This window comes from Lissotriton helveticus, chromosome 1_1 (assembly GCF_964261635.1).
Source record: "Lissotriton helveticus chromosome 1_1, aLisHel1.1, whole genome shotgun sequence".
NCBI lineage: Eukaryota > Metazoa > Chordata > Amphibia > Caudata > Salamandridae > Lissotriton > Lissotriton helveticus.
In genome coordinates, this window is record NC_136057.1 from 187150741 (window position 1) to 187171848 (window position 21108).

A 21108-nucleotide genomic window follows, 5' to 3' on the forward strand; every position below is an offset into this window, starting at 1 on the left:
ACCTCCAGAAATCATCATGTGGCTGCTCTACATTGATGATTTGTTCATCATCTGGAGGGGTACCAAGGTGGATGCGGAGAGATTCATTGAGAAACTCGACTCTAATAAATATAATATTTTGCTGACAGGTATTATCAGTTCAGACAAAATAGACTACCTGGATGTAGGTCTGGAAATCAAACAGGGCAAGGTATGCACCTCTCTCTTCCGGAAGGCCACAGCAGCTAATAGTGTCCTGCATGCCCTCAGCAGCCATCCAGAGGCACTCAAATGGAGTATACCTTATGGCGAACTGCTGAGGGCTAAAAGAAACTGCAGCAACACTGAGGCGTACATGGAAGAAAGAGATAACATCATTGAGAGGTTCCAATCGAGGGGTTATCCTATCTGGGTTTTGAAAAAGTCCAAAAAACGGGCAGAGACTATTGAAAGATCCCAAACCCTCCAGGACAACGTACAGCTCACGCAGGATGGTGACAATGACAAACCACGGGTAATCCTTACACATAATGCAGAATCACACAAAGGGTAACACGTACTTGCCAAACTTTGGGACATCTTAAAAATGACAGTGTGGTGGGGAGCAGCATGACTGACAGACCCAACACCACGTATAGACGCAATAGAAACATTTGTGATCTAGTAGTTAGAAACGACATTACACACTACCCATTGAACACCGGCCATGGCCTCGAAGGATTTTATCCGTGTAGCCACTGTAAAGCATGCAAAAATAGCAAGTACAGAAGCGATCTGACATACAATGGCATAACGAAGAAGATCACTCAGTTTTTGACATGTAGCACTAGTTTTGTCATCTATGCCAGTGAGTGCCCCTGTAAATTGTGGTACATTGGGAGCACAACTTGCACTTCTAAAAAAGAGGGTCTTGGAACACCACAGAGCTATCTCCAATCATGATCCCAAATACCTGGTTGCACGACATTTTGGAGAGAAACATTTCTCCAATGCCTCGGATCTGTGTTTCCTGATCATTGAACATATCCCCAAAAGGCCCAGGGGTGGGGACAGAGAACTTATCCTCAGACGGCGGGAATCTCGTTATATCATAGACTTTCAAACCAGAAGCCTGCGGGGCCTTAACATGGACGAAGAACATTCCATCCATCTTAGAGAAGGGTCATAACCTCCTTTCTGGTACAACCCCTATTCCAGGTTCTAGTGTCACATGTAAATGAGGTCAGTAGTGTGCGACCCATGAACTTTTCACATGTAAATACTGTATATCTATTCGAAACAGCATTGTATGTCTCCAGGTATCCTCTCTACCCTCCTCCCCTCTTTGGATGTACGGCAACTGTAATTGTGTATAAATGTTTTATATGAACTGAAGGAACTCCCCATGCCGTTTAGGTGATTTTAAATATTTGTGTTTTCTCTTTTTTTGCTTTTCAGAAGAAAAGGAAGGGGCCCACTCACAGGTATTCACCGGCACGGGCAATCTACCCTTTTCCTCCAGCATAGATGCACTTTTTTCACATCCTGTAAGTTTATTCTTGCTGTCACTTTTAAGTCACTGGTAGGATTACGATCTTCTGTTTTAGGTATGCTATTTCCATTACTTAGGCACTTGCCAACCATTGATTTTACTCGCAGTTTATATCTTGTATAACACTCAGTAAATGATTTGCACTTGCCATACATTGTGTAACAGCACACTTTCAATGTGAATATACCTGTGGCAAAAGCCTTAATTTTTTACAGCACCGGTTGTCACAATGATCAGGCAGCTATTTTGCATGATTCATGCCACTCAGCAATCATCGCAGGAAGCACAGGGTATTACAGACTCACGGATATACTTGGTATTATGTGCCCAGTAAAAACTCACTAGATACACATCAAATGCAACGAGTGCACCATAAGGAACATCTTCTTGCCATGCATTAACAAGACATTATGATTATTCCGAGATGGCGGTACATTTACCCCACGGTTTCCTTTGTTATGGTGTTCCCATTACCCGGATTTACCATTTAAAGAAGTTTGCCGCAACTAGTAACTCTGTGAAGTAACATTGATCATTGTTGTTGTTATATTAAGACATTTTAAACTCAAGAGGGTGGCACATTTATCCCGTTGTTTCTCTTATTGTGGTGTTTTCATACCTTGATTTACCATTACAATATGTCTGCCTTAACTGGGAAAATACTGATGTAACATTGTGTAGTATGCGCATTCTAGTTTATGCCAGTCACGTAGACGTGACGTGCGGCGGCCATGTTGGCGCGCTGCGCGCGCATTGTCATTGCGCGCCGGAGGAAGGAAACTATCGGCAGCGCCGGCCGGTGCTCCTCAGAAGTGCTTGAAATAATATAATAAATTAACCATACCCAAACCACCCAGCGGTCTGCAAATCATTTATACCTACTACTTTACAGTGGCGACGAGGACGGGAGGCTCCAGCCAGCATATCCGAAAAAAACGGCCCCCCCCCCCCACGTGGGCAGCAGCAGGATAGGCAACCCTACATCTACCTCAGCACGACGCAGTGCTGCTCCACACAGCAGGGGGCAGAAGGGGGCAAGGCTGAGCTACCAAAGCACGACGAGTAGAGGAGCGTGGCAGAGCCATAGCCACCTGAGAGGCGGCGAAGGGGCCGGAGAGGCAGCAGCACGCCCCACAGCTGATAAGCCACTGCGCAACCCTTCCCACGACACCGTGCCAGGGAGGAATTGCACTGGCTACCAAAGAGGAGGAGGCGGGGACTAGCACCAAGAGTCCCCAGGAAGACACCGACACAGAGGTAAAGGACAGCACCCCAGGGAGTCCCACCAGCAAGGACGTCAAAGCGACGGCGGTCAGGGAGGTGAGAATGAGCACGCCAGCAGGCTACGCGATTGCACCAGTGCAATTTCTGCCGAAACCCGGGGACCCCCTGATGAAGTGGGAGGATTGGAAAGAATATATTGACAATTTCATAGGGGTCCTGGAGGACGAAAATGAAGAGTCATTCACCCCCCAAAGAAAGAAACGGATCCTGTTACTGAACCTGGGACCGGAGGGTCTCAGGATTTACAAGAGCCTGGTGCCCAAAAAGAGGGATGACGCCGACAAGGATGTATATGCACATGCATTGGAAGATCTGGATGAACGTTATCGCCCCACTATCTGCGTATCAGTGGACAGGTTTAACTTCCAGCAGAGAAGACAACGGGCTGGTGAAAACATTGAAGAATATGTGGCGGCCTTGAGGAAGCTGGCTGCCCCGTGTAAATACGCACTGTGGGAAGACGAATTCATAAAGGATCAGATCGTGATGCATACTACAAGCACAAACGTCCAAGACAAGTTATGGGCGAGCGGCGACACCACACTCAAAGATGTAATGGTCATCGTAAAAAGGGCGGAACTTGCAAGGAGGTGCGCTGACGCGACGAAGAAAGACATAGCCCCCCCAATGATGGTGAAAAGGATACAAGAGGGAGACCACCGCAAGGACCAGAGAGGCAAAGACTCAGCGGCCAAAGGAACCAACAGATGGCAAGGAAAGCAAACAGGCAATGATGGCAAGAAATCATGCTACAGATGCGGCAGTTGGTCCCACGACGCACGCGATAGAAGATGTCCAGCGTTCCGAGCCAAGTGCCTGCACTGTGGCATCCTAGGCCACTATGAAAAGGTGTGTAGGAGGAAACATCCCAAGGAACTGGTGAAAAGCATCGACCAAGGCGAAGAAGATCTGGAGGAGGTCGCAGAGGAAGAGGTGGTCACCGTCTTATGCATATACGACCAGGTACTAAGTGTAGAAGGGAAGAAATCCACAAAACCTATCCCCACCGAGACCAGGAAGACCGTCACCCAGGCCCTCGTCACCAGCCGACTGGACTACGGCAACGCCCTCTACGCCGGTACCACCGCCAAGCTCCAGAAGAGACTCCAGCGGATCCAGAACGCCTCAGCCAGACTCATCCTCGACATCCCACGAACCAGCCACATCACCGGACATCTGAGAGACCTTCACTGGCTCCCCGTCAACAAAAGAATCACCTTCCGCCTCCTCACCCACGCACACAAAGCCCTACACGACCAAGGCCCGAGCTACCTCAACAGCCGGATCAACTTCTACGCTCCCAAACGCCACCTCCGATCAGCCAACCACGCCCTCGCCGCCGTCCCCCGCATCCGAAGAGAGACTACAGGAGCAAGGTCCTTCTCCTACCTGGCCGCCAAGACCTGGAACTCCCTCCCTGCCGACCTGCGCCTGACCCAAGACCACCTCTCCTTCAGGAGGAAGCTGAAGACCTGGCTGTTCGAGCAGTAGCGGCACCCCCTCCCCCCCCCCCCCCCCCCCCCCAGCGCCTTGAGACCCTACGGGTATGTAGCGCGCTCTATAAGTGTCACTGATTGATTGATTGATTGGACATGTCTATGGGAGGAATCACCATCACTGTGGTGGCAGACACTGGATCCCCATTCACCATCGTCCAGCGGGCAGTGTGGGAGGAAACGTTCAGACCCAAGTTGGGCCCGGAGTTGGAGAAACTAGACATTCGGCCGGTCACCTACAACGGCGACCGCATTCCAATGGTAGGGTTCCGACGCCTGTTGTTCGAATTTAGGGGCCGATCAGCATGGTGCAAGTTGTACATTGCGGAAAAAGGACCCTCCGTCCTAGGATGGCTAGACCAGGGCGACCTAGGGATAAAGCTGGATCCGGGAGGAAAGGAGCAAATATTACTCACAGAGCAAGAAGACTGGCCGGACCTGAATAAATGGAAGGAGAACTACCCAAAGGTGTTTGGAGGCACGGTGGGGCGGATGGAAAAATTCCAACACAAGATCGTGCTCAAGGAAGGGGCCATTCCGGTGGCTCACAAAGTGAGAAACATACCGATTGCGGTAAGAGAGGCGGTCCAGAAGGAACTTCAGGAGTTGGAAAAGAAGGGAATAATAGAACCGATAACCTGTGCAGAATGGTTGGCGCCCCTAGTGGTCATGATGAAGCCCAATGGGAAGGTCCGGCTCTGTGTGGACCTGAGAGAACTGAATAAAAATATCGTGGTGGAGAAATTTCCCCTCCCCAGAATTGAAGAAATGTTGGCCAAGACCAGAGGAGTGAGGTGGTACTCCACTATCGACTTGACATCGGCCTATCACCAAATAGCACTTCACCCGGACAGCAAAAGTCTCACATCCTTCATCACCCCGTTTGGTTGTTACCAGTTTTGTCGCATGCCGTTTGGGCTGGCCTCGGCGGCTGCAGTTTTCCAGAAAATGATGCACCAGCTATTCAGAGACTGCAAGGACGTCCAGTATTTCCAGGACGACATCCTGGTGATGGGGCGAGACAGGCACGATCACGATCAGAAGCTGGGGAACGTGTTGCAGACGCTAGAAAACAAGGGTCTTACAGCAGAGTGGACGAAGTGCCGGTTGGGCCTACAATCGGTAACGTACCTAGGACACGAGATCGGACAACAGGGCGTTACGCCCAAGTCAGAAAACGTAAAGGCCATCGCTGAAGCTCCGCCACCCAGAAACAAGGAAGAGGTCAGGTCGTTCTTGGGGATGGCGGAGTACTACAGCAAGTTCGTGGTACACTTCGCCTCAAAGACCCACAACATGAGGTTGCTGACCAGGGAAAGCACAGTGTTCCAATGGACACCGGAGGCCCAAGCAGAGTTTGAAACTATCAAGAGAGATGTCGCAGGAGCTGTTCCCCTCAAGGGTTACGACCCACAAGGCACCACCGTACTGACGACTGATGCTAGCGACAAGGGCCTGGGCGCTGTACTCATGCAAGACAGAGGAAGAGGGGAAATGGAGACAATCAGTTTTGCATCCAGAGCATTGACGGATACAGAGAGCAAATACAGCGTGATTGAGAAGGAGATGCTGGCGGTCGTATGGGCCATGGCGAGATTCCGGCAATTCCTGTGGGGAACACGTTTCCTACTCAAAACAGATCACAAGCCATTGGTGAAGGTGTTAACATCAAGCGGACACGCCAGCGCCACTCCCAGAATATCCAAAATGTCCCTAAAGTTACTCGAGTTCAGGTGTGACGTGGAGTACATTCCTGGGAACCGGAACCGTGTAGCGGATTACCTAAGTAGGGCAGCTGCCATGGAGCCAGGAGAGGAAGACCCTGCAGGCAGTGAGGAGTTGGTAGCTCTCATAGAGGACCAAGAGAAATTAATAAGTCAACAAGAATGGGCAGAGTCATATGAGGAGGACACCGACATGAAGGAAGTTAAGGTGCACATCGTACAAGGATGGCCAGATAAAAGAAACGTGAGGGGGAGCCTCAGGCCGTACTACGAAGTGCGGGAAGAACTGTCGGTAGGAGACAAGGGGGTATTCATTTACAGAGGAGATAAGGTGATCCCCCCCAAGGAACCTCACCTCAAAACTGTTGGACCTACTACATGAGGGACACCTTGGCATAGGAAAACTCACGGCAAGAACAAAACAGAACTACTGGTGGCCAGGCATGGACATAAGGGCTGAAAGGCACGTCAGGGAATGTCCACAATGTCAACGGGCAGACAAGACCTTAAAACCATTGAGGCCAGCGATAGGGAAGTTTGACCTTCCTTCCAATCCGTGGGAAGAACTATCGATAGACATTTTGGGACCTGTCCTAGACGACCAAGGCACACAGAAATATGTGTGCGTACTCATGGATCGATATTCAAAGTGGCCGGAGTTAAGAGTAGACGAGTCTATGGACACTGAGAACATTATAAAGTTTCTGTCAAAAACCTTCACTAGGGAAGGAATACCCAAATCGATCTTGAGTGACAATGGGCCCCAGTTCACGTCAGAAAGGTGGAACAAGTTCATGCAAAGAAATGGCATCACTGTCAAACACACGGCAATCTACCACCCGGCCGGTAACGGCCTAGTGGAGAGATTTAACAGGGTAGTGATGGGAGCCATACAAGCCGCCATATCAAGTGCACAGAATTGGGAGAAGGCGCTGGAGAACATGGTGTGGGCCTACAGAATAACCCCCACTGGCACGGGGTACAGCCCATTCCAAATATTGAGGGGACGTGAGCCGTTCACGCATGACAATAGGACTTGGAAGGAAAAGGTGGTCACCAGCGAATGGTCCCCTGCAGTGGTGCGGGCCAACCTGGAAAGAGCACAGACTATTTACAGCAATCACTACAACAAACGAAGGAATGTTAAAGGTACAGGCCTGGAGAAAGGAGAGTGGGTGAGAGTAAAGTTGGCCACTCTACAGAAGAAAGGAGACAGCAAGTATAGCAAGCCGATGCAAGTCGTGGAAGTGTATGATCGAGCTGCCTTGCTGAGTGACGGGAACGTGTGGTCCCAGGACCGCATGGCCAGGTGCAACAAGGTTCTGGGCTGGGAGCAACATGGAACCGAATGGGAAGACACGGAAGGTTTGGACGTGGAGAGGAGACAAGATGCCAGTGAGCAGCAAGGCAGAGTAAGAGCCGGGACGGAGAGTGAAGAGGAAGAAGAGAACGGAAATCAAGGAACAGAAATGGATAAGTCGGAGAGAAGCATGAGTGAAGATGGAGCTGTGAGTGAAGGAGCAGAAGGACATGAGATGCAGAGCCAAGAGACTATGGAGAACCCTGTCAGGGTCACAAGAAGTGGAAGGCAGGTGGTAAGGCCCTCCAGATTCCGAGATTTCGAATTGGACACTGAACTGTAAGTGACTCAGCAAAGTTTGGTAAAAAGGGGAGATATGTAGTATGCGCATTCTAGTTTATGCACGTCACGTAGACGTGACGTGCGGCGGCCATGTTGGCGCGCTGCGCGCGCATTGTCATTGCGCGCCGGAGGAAGGAAACTATCGGCAGCGCCGGCCGGCGCTCCTCAGAAGTGCTTGAAATAATATAATAAATTAACCATACCCAAACCACCCAGCGGTCTGCAAATCATTTATACCTACTACTTTACACATTGTCCCTTGTTTATGTTGATCGCAAAACTTTATTAGTGACTGAATTAACGTGCACTTTCACACGTGATCAAGGCTTTCGCCGAAACGCGGTGTGTGTATTAAAACCAGAATAAAAGATTGCTGTTTGCCTGTTTCATTTCCCGAGAGCGTACGAGAATTGACTTTTGTGGAATATATTACCTACTGGCGGTCGCCAGTAGGTAGTTATAGTTAGGACCTAGTTTCCATAGGAAATCCGCAACATTCTATTTGGAATAACTTTGGCCCCGGTGGACGAATCTTTGCGAGATTCTCCAAGAAGATGGCCTGCTCCGCTCCTTACCTGAAAGTTTGGGTTGGATCCGTCAAGCGGGGGTGCAAGAAAAAAGGGGGGTCCCAAAACGTGTTTTCCCCATGCAATTTTCCATAGGACCTTTAGTCAGGGCTACAGCCCGAACGGCTGAACGGAATTATACCAAATTTGGCATAGAGGTAGAGTTCTGTTCGCAGATCACCCTTTTTAGGTCTCGCGACCTATCAATGCGTGCATGCGCATTGAGCGGAGTGAGAATTCAAGTGCTCAAAATGCTCGTCAAACCAAGGGCTTTTTGGTGCGGTTTTCTTTAAGTTCACGTGAATCACGTGACCAAACAAGCACGCGCATCAGCCTCCCTCCCTCCTAATTGCATTTTTTCACGGCCGCACAGCACATCAAAGGGCTTCTACCAGCGTGTGCTGTGCGGCTTCTCCTCCCCTAATTATTCATGGCTGGCCGGTGGCCGGCCGTACTTTCAGTTAGCTCACAGCCTCTCGTTCCTTAACCCAATAACACTTCATCTATCCCAGCCCTCTCTATTCATCCCTCGAACCAGTTCCTTTGTGCCAGAATTCCTCAACTAACGTTACCATCGAAATGTTAATCAAATTTACCATAAAGGACGCACGGAACGCTTTCCCTCCGAGCAGCAGGCTTAGCCTAATATCCAATTAACCGCTGGATGTAACCACTAACCCTGGGTTCACAAGTACCGGGCTACTTACCATAAAGCGCCTCAAGCCCCATCAACGGTGGTGAAGCTCTATGCAACGCATTTACTATAAAATAAGTTACCATCCGCGGGATCCGAATCCGTGACCCGCAAGACACCCCCAGCTCTGTAGCAGGGCAGGGAATTGACCACGAGCCACGTGACAGACAACCTGTGACGTGCAGCGCACGCGCAGACCACTGCAGCTGGAGGTGCATTAACCACCCAGGGTAACTCACAACAACCACGAGAGCGAGCAGTTTATAGTCTCTCTCTCTGCCCCCCTTCTTTCTCTTCTCCCCCTCTCTCTCTGTCTCTCCCTCTCCTCTCTCTTTCGCTCTCCCTTTCTCTCTTCTCTTCTCCCCTTCCCTCTCTCTCTTACTTTGTCTCTTTCTATCCTCTTTCTTTCTCTATCTCGCCCCCCCTCTCTCTCTCTCTCTTCCTCTTTCTCCCTCTCTCTTTCTCTCTCTCTCTCTCTCTCTCCCTCTCTCTCTCTCTCTCTCCCTCGCTCTCTCTCTCTCTCCCTCTCTCTCTCTCTCTCTCTCCCTCCCTCTCCCTCCCTCTCCCTCGCCCCCCCTCTCTCCGACCCTGTATCCGCCTGAGGTCGGTTAGACTAGTATGGTTGAGTTCTGCTGTAGTAACTCATGCTTTTAAAACACTGCGAAGCTATTAAAAATAATGCATTGAAAAATGTGCGTCCGCCATTGTGTGCAGTGCACCACAACCATTACCATTACCACCCAAAGCCCGGCGGACACAGCTCCGTAAAGCTGTGCACGGCGCAGAAAGAATGCCCTCTTCCGCCCCCTGAAGCCCCAGCTGAGCTCAGGGATAGTGAGTGATGTATAATTCATAGCGCCTCACTGCAGCTTCCGGGTGCGTGCACGTGAGTGCAGAGGCCGGGTGAACTGACCAATAACGTGTGCAGTCCTGCATGAGGCATATACTTAGCAGAGACGTGCACACATAAATCAGGTGCAGTACACAAAACACCCACAGTACAGTGCACACTCCTCCGTGCTGTCAACACTTCAGTAATGTGCACGTGCATATCACTGGATAGTGCGGTTCATTCACCAGCAAGGTAGTGCCAATTAAACAAGCTGTTCACATTATTCTCGCAGTGCACACGCCCATGCATACATACTGCAGCTCCTACTAAGCGCAGACCTATTATTACACGTGTGTGTTCTGGGAAGTGAAGCTTGTGGATGCGCATTCATATGCACACATACATGGTAAATAGCGAAGGCGCGCACACTAACAGAGAAAATACAATTGTATGTAGAGAATAGGTGGTAAATTACTGCACGTTTTTTGTGTGATTTGAGACGAGTGCACAAACACATACTTCTGATACATGTACACGCTTCAAAGTGAAATGCAAATAAACAACATAGTTTTGAGGACCAGCAAATCCAATGCCATGCACAAAGAGTGGCGTGCAGGCACTGCCAGGCACACGCCAACATACACAACACATCTACAGATGCACTGGCACTAGCCATGCACTGGCGTTGCCAATAGGTTTCGCATTTGGAAAGTTGGAGCTATTGGTTTTGTAAATGACATTTTATATTTATATATTCTTATTGACAATGCCAATAACGATATATAGATATAAAATGTCATTTACAAAACCAATAGCTCCAACTTTCCTACTGCGAGACCTATTGGCAACGCCAGTGCTTGTTGTTAAATGGTGTAAATCCATTCAGTAGTTCCTGAGAAAATCAAAAGTAAAATCATAGATATATCTTGAGGAGCTTACCGTACTCGTCCAGTACGCGTACAGGTACGCGTATGTACGCGTACGTACGTGTACCTTTCCGAGCACGAGCTGCATGCTCATTGGCTGTCAGCTGTCTGTCAACACTCCAAACCAGGAAGTGTTGGCAGCCATCTTGTGCTCGGTAGACCGAGGCACAAGAAAGCAGAAAAACAAATGTGTAGAACGCAAAAAGGGGGCAGGGTAGAAACACCCTAACCCCCTAGGCCTGCTCTGGGGGTCCCACAAGGACAACCAGGGCCCAAAAAAATTTAAAATAAAAAAATCACGGGGTACGCGTACGTACGCGTACCTCGTGAAAAAAAAAACAGTCTGCTTTTTTTCAAATTAGCCCCCATGGGGACTAAATCCTGGGGGCATAGTGAAAAAAAGTGTGGGGGGCCCCAATCCCCCCACACTGCCCCGCCACCCCCGGGGCAAAGTAATTATAATAGCGGGGGCACACGGGCCCCCCCGCAGCCCCAGGGACCGCCACCCCCGTTGTATGTTGGGGGCCTCTAAGGCTCCCACACGCCCCAGGGACCACCACCTCCCCGGGGCTCTAATATGTAAAATAGGGGAGTGCGTGACGGACCCCCCAGCCCCCTGGGACCACCACCCCCTGGGGCTTTTAACAGGTGGGAGGGGGGCCGCGCGGCCCCCCTCCTGGAGCGTGTGATGGCCCTGGGGACGCCACCCCCTAGGGCCGGCTCCTGCAGTGTCCCGGGGTGCCTACCCCCGGGACACTGCTGTTTGCTATGGTGGGGCAGGAGCCTCGCGGCTCCGGCCCTACCATAGCAAACTGCTTTGATTTTTGAAAGAGAGAGCAGGAAACCTGCTCTCTCTTTAAAAAATCAAAGCGTATTGCTTTTCTGCATGGGGAGAAGCATGTTAGCTGCTCCAAAAAACAGAAAAGCAGGATGCGGGGAGCCGGCAGGGACCGTGGGGGGCTTGGGGACACCCCCACGGTCCCCAATGGAGAGGGCAGGCCCCGGCGGATGGGGTCCCCGGGGCCAAAAGTTGCCCAGGAGGGGGGCCACGCGGCCCCCCTCCACCATTGATATATAAAAAAAAAAGGCCCTTGGGATAGGGTTCCCTGGGGCCTTAAGGGGGCATAGGAGGGGGGTAAGCAGCCCATCTGCTCAAAAAAATGTATTTAAATGTTGCCCATGCCCCGGGGGATGGGGGTCCCCCGGGCCGGAATTGGCCACGGGAGGGGGGCCACGCGGCCCCCTTTCCGTAAACATTTTTTTTTTTTTAAAGAATTGGGGGCAGGCCCTGGGGGATGGGGTCCCTAGGGCCAAAAAAAAGAAAAGGGGGCTACACAGCTCTCCTTCTTAAAAGTTTTTTTTTTTAAACGGGATCGGGAGGAGGCCCACCCCCTCCCTGCACCTCTCTGCAAACGCGCCCCCTGGCGCATTTGCAGAGGTGGAACTAATTCCACTTGCATACTGGGGGTTCCTGGGGGCCAACTAGCCCACCAGGAGCCTCCAGTATGGGCCAGGGGACTCCCTTGCAGAGAGGTGTAATGAGGCCACGCCCCTTTTTACATCTCTCTGCAACGCAGTCCCCTGGCGCATACTGGATGTTCCCTGTGGGCTTGTTGGCCCCCAGGGACCCCCAGTATGCAAGGGGAATTAGTTCGCGCTCTGCAAACATGCCCGGGGGCTGCGTTGTATAGAGGTGTAAAAAGGGGTGTGGCCCAGTGGCGTCACTAGGTGGTGCGGGGGGTGCGGACCGCACCGGGTGACACCCTCACATGGGGGTGACACCATCTGGTTGCGCCCCCCCCCCCCAGCAGGCCTCTGTACATGGCACCCCCTGCACCGCACCCGAAGGCCTCGGAGAGACTCGATCCGCTTTAAAAACAACAGCGAACCGAGATATTTTCTCACCTATTCGAATTAAAATGTTCTCATTAGTTAAAGTTTGAAAAGTGTAGTAATGAGGGCCCCCCGCCATTTATATGGAAAAAGACACGGTGCTAAAGAGGGGGGCCGGGGAGGGGGGGTATTAACCACTTGGAAATTAGCTTTTACTTTAGCTGTTTCATATCGTAAAATTCTCACGTCTACAAACTCGATGGTGCCTTGTACACAGATTTCTTTTTGCATCTTGAAAAGCTTTAAAAGAGAAACCACATGAAAGCGGCAGAGAGTGTAAAAGGGGGGGTCCTGTCCCCCCCCCCGAGGTTTAATGTGCGAGAGAGAGGGAGCTAGAGGGAGTAAGAAGACAGAGAGAGAGAGAGTTAGAGTGAGAAAGACAGAGAGAGGGGGAGCTAGAGTGAGAAAGACAGAGAGAGAGGGAGCTAGAGGGAGTAAGACAGAGAGAGGGAGACAGAGGTAGCTAGAGGAAGTAAGACAGAGAGAGAGAGAGGGAGCTAGACAGAGAGAGGGAGCTAGAGGGAGTACGATAGAGAGAGAGGGAGCTAGAGGGAGCAAGACAGAGAGAGAGGGAGCAAGACAGAGAGAGAGGGAGCTAGAGGGAATAAGAGAGAGGGAGCTAGAGGGAGCAAGACAAAGAGAGAGGGCGCTAGAGGGAGTAAGACAGAGAGAGAGGGAGCTAGAGGGAATAAGACAGAGAGAGAGGGAGAGAGAGGGAGCAAGAGGGAGTAACACAGAGAGAGAGGGAGCAAGAGGGAGTAAGACAGAGAGAGAGGGAGCTAGAGAGAGACAGAGGGAGCTAGAGGGAGTAAGACCGAGAGAGAGGGAGCTCGAGGGAGCTAGACAGAGAGAGGGAGCTAGAGGGAGTAAGACAGAGAGAGAGGGAGCTAGAGGGAGCTAGACAAAGAGAGGGAGTCAGAGGGAGCTAGAGGGAGCAAGACACAGAGAGAGGGAGCTAGACAGAGAGAGGGAGCTAGAGGGAGTAAGATAGAGAGAGAGGGAGCTAAAGGGAGTAAGAGAGAGAGAGAGCTAGAGGGAATAAGAGAGAGAGAGGGAGCTAGAGGGAGGAAGACAGAGAGAGGAGCTAGAGGGAGTACGACAGAGAGAGAATGAGCTAGAGGGAGTAAGACAGAGAGAGAGGGAGCTAGAGGGAGTAAGACCGAGAGAGAGGGAGACAGAGGGAGCAAGAGAGAGGGAGAGGGAGTTAGAGAGAGTAAGACAGCGAGAGAGGGAGTTAGACAGAGAGAGGGAGCTAGAGGGAGTAAGATAGAGAGAGAGGGAGCTACAGGGAGCTAGAGCGAGCAAGACAGAGAGAGAGGGAGTTAGAGAGAGTAAGACAGCGAGAGAGGGAGCTAGACAGAGAGAGGGAGCTAGAGGGAGTAAGATAGAGAGGGAGCTACAGGGAGCTAGAGCGAGAAAGACAGAGAGAGAGAGGGAGCTAGAGGGAGTAAGAGAGAGAGAAGGAGCTAGAGGGAGCAAGACAGAGAGAGGGAGCTAGACAGAGAGAGGGAGCTAGAGGGATTAAGATAGAGAGAGAGGGAGCAAGACAGAGGGAGAGGGAGCTAGAGGGAGTAAGAGAGAGAGGGGGAGCTAGAGGGAGCTAGACAGAGAGAGGGAGCTAGAGGGAGTAAGACAGAGAGAGAGGGAGCTAGAGGGAGTAAGACAGAGAGGGGGAGCCAGAGGGAGCCAGAGGGAGCAAGACACAGAGAGAGGGAGCTAGACAGAGAGAGAGTGAGCTAGAAGGCTCTTGACAGAGAGAGGGAGCCAGAGAGAGCCAGAGGGAGCAAGACAGAGAGAGAGGGGGCTAGAGGGAGTAAGAGAGAGAGGGGGGGGCTAGAGGGAGTAAGAGAGAGGGGGCTAGAGGGAGTAAGACAGAGATAGGAAGCTAGAGGGAGTAAGACAGAGAGAGGGAGCTAGAGGGAGCAAGACACAGAGAGAGGGAGCTAGACAGAGAGAGGGAGCTAGAGGGAGTAAGATAGAGAGAGAGGGAGCTAAAGGGAGTAAGACAGAGAGAGAGAGAGCTAGAGGGAATAAGAGAGAGAGAGGGAGCTAGAGGGAGGAAGACAGAGAGAGGAGCTAGAGGGAGTACGACAGAGAGAGAATGAGCTAGAGGGCTCTTGACAGAGAGAGGGATCCAGAGAGAGCCAGAGGGAGCAAGACACAGAGAGAGGGAGTAAGACAGAGAGAGAGTGAGCTAGAGGGCTCTTGACAGAGAGAGGGAGCTAGAGGGAGTAAGAGAGAGAGGGAGCTAGAGGGATCAAGACAGAGTGAGAGGGAGCTAGAGGGAGTAAGACAGAGAGAGCTAGAGGGAGCAAGACAGAGAGAGAGGGGGCTAGAGGGAGTAAGAGAGAGAGGGGGGCTAGAGGGAGTAAGAAAGAGGGGGCTAGAGGGAGTAAGACAGAGAGAGAAGGAGCTAGAGGGAGCAAGACAGAGAGAGGGAGCTAGACAGAGAGGGAGCTAGAGGGATTAAGATAGAGAGAGAGGGAGCAAGACAGAGGGAGAGGGAGCTAGAGGGAGTAAGAGAGAGAGGGGGAGCTAGAGGGAGCTAGCCAGAGAGAGGGAGCTAGAGGGAGTAAGACCGAGAGAGAGGGAGCTAGAGGGAGTAAGACAGAGAGAGGGAGCCAGAGGGAGCCAGAGGGAGCAAGACACAGAGAGAGGGAGCTAGACAGAGAGAGAGTGAGCTAGAGGGCTCCTGACAGAGAGAGGGAGCTAGAGGGAGTAAGAGAGAGAGGGAGCTAGAGGGAGCAAGACAGAGTGAGAGGGAGCTAGAGGGAGTAAGACAGAGAGAGCTAGAGGGAGCAAGACAGAGAGAGAGGGGGCTAAAGGGAGTAAGAGAGCGAGGGGGGGCTAGACGGAGTAAGAGAGAGGGGGCTAGAGGGAGTAAGAGAGAGGGGGCTAGAGGGAGTAAGACAGAGAGAGAGGAAGCTAGAGGGAGTAAGACAGAGAGAGGGAGCTAGAGGGAGCAAGACAGAGAGAGAGGGAGCTAGAGGGAGTAAGAGAGAGAGCGGGCGCTAGAGGGAGTAAGAGGGAGAGTGGGAGCTAGAGAGAGTAAGACAGAGAGAGGGAGCTAGAGGGAGTAACACAGAGAGAGAGGGAGCAAGAGGGAGTAAGACAGAGAGAGAGGGAGCTAGAAGGAGTAAGAGAGGGAGAGAGGGAGCTAGAGGGAGCAAGACAGAGAGAGGGAGCTAGAGGGAGTAAGACAGAGAGAGAGGGAGCTAAAGGGAGCTAGACAGAGAGAGGGAGCTAGAGGGAGTAAGACAGAGAGAGGGAGTCAGAGGGAGCTAGAGGGAGCAAGACAGAGAGAGAGGGAGCTAGACAGAGAGAGGGAGCTAGAGGGAGTAAGACAGAGAGAGAGAGAGGGAGCTAGACAGAGAGAGGGAGCTAGAGGGAGTACGATAGAGAGAGGGAGCTAGAGGGAGGAAGACAGAGAGAGGAGCTAGAGGGAGTACGACAGAGAGAGAAGGAGCTAGAGGGAGTAAGACAGAGAGAGAGGGAGCTAGAGGGAGTAAGACAGAGAGAGAGGGAGACAGAGGGAGCTAGAGGGAGCAAGAGAGAGGGAGCTAGAGGGAGCTAGACAGAGAGAGGGAGCTAGAGGGAGTAAGACAGAGAGAGAGGGAGCTAGAGAGAGTAAGACAGCGAGAGAGGGAGCTAGACAGAGAGAGGGAGCTAGAGGGAGTAAGATAGAGAGAGAGGGAGCTACAGGGAGCTAGAGCGAGCAAGACAGAGAGAGAGGGAGCTAGAGGGAGTAAGAGAGAGAAAAGGAGCTAGAGGGATCAAGACAGAGAGAGGGAGCTAGACAGAGAGAGGGAGCTAGAGGGATTAAGATAGAGAGAGAGGGAGCAAGACAGAGGGAGAGGGAGCTAGAGGGAGTAAGAGAGAGAGGGGGAGCTAGCGGGAGCTAGACAGAGAGAGGGAGCTAGAGGGAGTAAGACAGAGAGAGAGGGAGCTAGAGGGAGTAAGACAGAGAGAGGGAGCCAGAGGGAGCCAGAGGGAGCAAGACACGGAGAGAGGGAGCTAGACAGAGAGAGGGAGTAAGACAGAGAGAGAGTGAGCTAGAGGGCTCTTGACAGAGAGAGGGAGCTAGAGGGAGTAAGACAGAGAGAGCTAGAGGGAGCACGACAGAGAGAGAGAGGGCTAGAGGGAGTAAGAGAGAGAGAGGGGGCTAGAGGGAGTAAGAGAGAGGGGGCTAGAGGGAGTAAGACAGAGAGAGAGGAAGCTAGAGGGAGTAAGACAGAGAGAGGGAGCAATACAGAGAGAGAGGGAGCTAGAGGGAGTGAGAGAGAGGGAGCTAGAGGGAGTAAGAGAGAGAGCGGGAGCTAGAGGGAGTAAGAGAGAGAGTTGGAGCTAGAGAGAGTAAGACAGAGAGAGGGAGCTAGAGGGAGTAACACAGAGAGAGAGGGAGCAAGAGGGAGTAAGACACAGAGAGAGGGAGCTAGAAGGAATAAGAGAGGGAGAGAGGGAGCTAGAGGGAGCAAGACAGAGAGAGGGAGCTAGAGGGAGTAAGACAGAGAGAGAGGGAGCTAGAGGGAGTAAGGCAGAGAGAGAGGGAGCTAGAGGGAGTAAGACAGAGAGAGAGGGAGACAGAGGAAAGGGAGTAAGACAGAGAGAGGGAGCTAGAGGGAGCTAGACAGAGAGAGGGAACTAGAGGGAGTAAGACAGTACCTAGCACCGTACATTTCCGACAGAGGTGATCCATGCGGTAAGTCATGAGGGGGTAACACCATGAGGTACCCGCACCGGGTGACACCAACCCCAGTGATGCCACTGGTGTGGCCTCATTACACCTCTCTGCTATGTAGCCCCCTGGTGCATACTGGAGGTTCCTGGTGGGCTAGTTGTCCCCCAAGAACCCCCAGTATGCAAGGAGAATTAGTTCCCCCTCTGCAAACGTGCCAGGGGGCTGCGTTGCAGAGAGATGTAAAAAGGGCCGTGGCCTCATTACACCTCCCTGCAACACAGCCTCTTGGCGCATACTGGAGGTTCCTGGTGGGCTAGTTGGCCCCCAGGGACCCCCAGTATGCAAGGGGACTTAATCCCCCAACTTAGAACACGCTACATGGCACGTTTGCACAGTGGTGAAGGCAGGGGGCGGGGCTTGAGGTGATGTGAGTGCAAACATGCCCTGTGGCGCGTTTTAAGTTGGGGAATTAATTCCTCTTCAATCCTGAGGTCCCCTGTGAGCCAACTAACCCACCAGGTATCTCCTGTAAGCTCCACGGAGCTGTGTTGCAGAGTGTTGTAAAAAGTGGCGTGCCCTTTGAACACCTCTCTGCAAAACAGCTGCCTTGCGCATACTGGAGGTACCTGGTGGGTTAGTTGGCTCACAGGGGACCTCAGGATTGAAGAGGAATTAATTCAGTGCTACATCTTTGTGCTCACTACTGATCCTGAAAGTATTTCTAACCATCCTTACAGTAACTTGAATTTCCTTCCATAGGATATCATTGCCTGATATATAAAATATATATAAATTTAAAAAAAAATTAAATAAAAAAAAGAAATATTACAATTTCAATATTTTTTAAAATATATATTTTTCAAATTATATAAAAATATGTAATGTAATTTAATAAATAAAATATCTAGAAACAAATAATTTAAAATAATGTAGTAAATCAGTATTAAAAAATATAACAATTAATACATTTAAAAATTATCATTTACAAAACCTTTGAAATTCACTGAAAAAACCATAGGTTTCAGCCACGTTATAGTTAGGAATTAGCATTTAAAAAACCTTAGAAATTCACTGAAAAAAACATAGGTTTCACACACGTCATAGTTAGGAATTAGCATTTAAAAAACCTTTGAAATTCCCTAAAAAAACATAGGTTTCACACATGTTATGGTTAGCTGGACATTTCACTCATGCAAAACCATTGAAATTCCCCCGTTATAGTTAGTTCAGCTAACTATAACTCGGGCGCCTGCAATGCACTGCTGATGACGTCACATATTACATCACTCATGACATGGTCAGTGACATACCTCATGACATCACTGATGACATCTCAAATGACATCACTGATGACAGATGACATCATCCTTGTGAAAGAGTGGCAGACCTCCTCTCAGCGTAATATAACCCTTGATACACACATTCAAAAATAGAAACTAAAATTTTAAAAAAAATGGAGATACCAATACCAGTTAGAACAACCTATTTAGTAATTCCAAAATCTACATCCACTCATTCACCAACAGTTCTATATAGTCACTCATACATGTACTCACTCATCATATGTTCTCATACACCTATACATCCTGTTACACTCCGACACTCATCCATAGAGTTACTCACACACATACTCACACATGCAAATAAACTATCAAACATCCATTTACTTGCATATACAGCTATACACCCACCACTACACTTACTTCTACAGAATCGTTAACATACGCACTCTCTTAAACAATCATTTATAGAAACACATACTTATTTATACAAGAACACTTCCAATCTCTCACTCTCACATATAATCACTTATATACATCAATACTCACATATACTAGATTAAAACATATGTAGTTACTCCAAAGATACTATTGAGACAGTCATTCACTCACTAACGCACCCATACACACACTCATCCACCCATACAGTCCTGCACACATCCTGTCTTCAAAACACATACAAACAGTGAGTCACCCATTCATGCATCTATGTGGTAATACCCTCCCACCAAACCATACAGACACTCATACTGATACTCTAAAAACCAACTAATAACCCAAATCGACACTCCCAACCCATGCAGCTACTTATACACAAAGTGAGACACTGATACAGATATTTACACAGGGCTCGACAAATCCACTCGCCCGCTCGCATTTGCGAGGGAGAATGGATGAGGACGAGCTATTTTTAGGTCCTACTCGCCCTTTCTGACGAGTAGGAAATCAAACTAACTTTTGTCTTCTGTCTTCAAAAACAGAGCAAAAGTGACAAGATAACACGATTTAAAGGTATTTTTATTGCTCACAAAGGAAATGAGTAATAAACATGCCTTTAAATCTTGTTATCTTGTCACTTTTGCTCCGTTTTCAGAGACGGAGGTCAAGTGGGTTGGAGTCAGGCCGAGGGGATTTTCCATGGTACTAGACCTGCAGGACTAGTACCATTTTTGGGATTTGTCGAGCCCTGTTACATATTTAAACATTACTCGCTATTATATGTATTCACTAAGATACACTTAATAAGTCAGTTATGCAATCATTTTTACAAAAAAATCCACTTAGACACTTATTTACCCATTATTCTTCCATCGACCTTTAGAAATACATATATAAAAAATATTTATTTTTCAGAAAGACACACATTCAATGGATGATGTCATTTGAGATGTCATGTCATGAGTGATGTCACTGACCATGTCATGAGTGATGTAATATGTGACGTCATTAGCAGTGCATTGCTGGCGCGCGAGTTATAGTTAGCTGAACTAACTATAACGGGGGAATTTCAATGGTTTTGTATGAGTGAAACTATAACATGTGTGAAACCTATGGTTTTTTTGTGAATTTCTAAGGTTTTTTAAATGCTAATTCCTAACTATAAAGTGTGAAACCTATGGTTTTTTTTTGTCCTCATATATGCCACCAGGAAGTATCAACTCTAGATGGGCTCATTGGACTCATTGTGTGTTATCTCTCAGACCATGCTTTTAATGGAGATCAGATCTTGATGGCACTTTCCCCACCACACAACATGTCTAAATGGCTAACAGCCATGATGTTCCTTAGGCAGTCAGCGAATCTGGGGGGGTTTACGGACTTCCATTCCCTACATATCTCCCTCCTGGCAATGACAATAACGTAAAAGATAAACTGTGAGGTACTGTTTCTAATATCATAGTCCTGAGGAAGACCGAAGAGAATCAATCTGGGGGTACAAGTGATCGATGTTAGTACTACCTCCTCTAAGAACCCACGCACCTGTCTCCAGTAACTAATCATTTCTGGGCAGTCGACAAACATATGCCTGTCGTCCCCGGCAGAGAGCCTGCATCTTGGACAATAATACTCTTCTGCTGAGATCTTGGATAATTTTGCTGGGGTCCAGTAAACCCTATATGCCGTAAACAGGTGGTTCCTTCTAAGGTTGGATGGTTTTATAATTTTTTGTGAAAGTGTAAATGTGTCTGTCCAAACCTTCAACATCTCTTCGGGGTTCTGGATTAAGAGATTGTCCCATAGCGTGGTAATTTCAGCTACCAATTTATCTTTTGCTCCCACTAGTGTATTATACCAAAGTGCGATCTCCCCCTTCCATCCTCTCCCCCTACTAATTGATTCCAGAATTTGGGTCTCCTCATCTTTTCCCCAGCACTGCCTCCCCCACCAAGAAGACAGCTGATAGAATTTAAATCTTATAATCCTGTAATGGAGCCCCCCGTTAGATTTGATAAGGATTCCCAGTCTAAAAGTACCGAGTTATTACACAGGTCCCCCCATTTCGTAAAGCCTGCTGCTCTCAATGGAAGAACCAGCCGATCTAATAGGCAATCAGGGGTACCCGCAGAGTCCCATATTGGGGCC

General features: G+C 49.6%; 1 protein-coding gene across 2 annotated transcripts in view; it reads left to right on the plus strand.

The window, feature by feature from the left end:
* LOC144783182 (uncharacterized) overlaps positions 1–21108 on the plus strand; it is a 273155-nt gene that overhangs the window by 87380 nt on the left and 164667 nt on the right. For both annotated transcript variants that reach the window (XM_078662328.1, XM_078662349.1), the window contains exon 2: positions 1417–1505. The gene's annotated coding sequence lies outside the window, so the exon portion shown is untranslated. The remainder of the gene's footprint in view (positions 1–1416; positions 1506–21108) is intronic.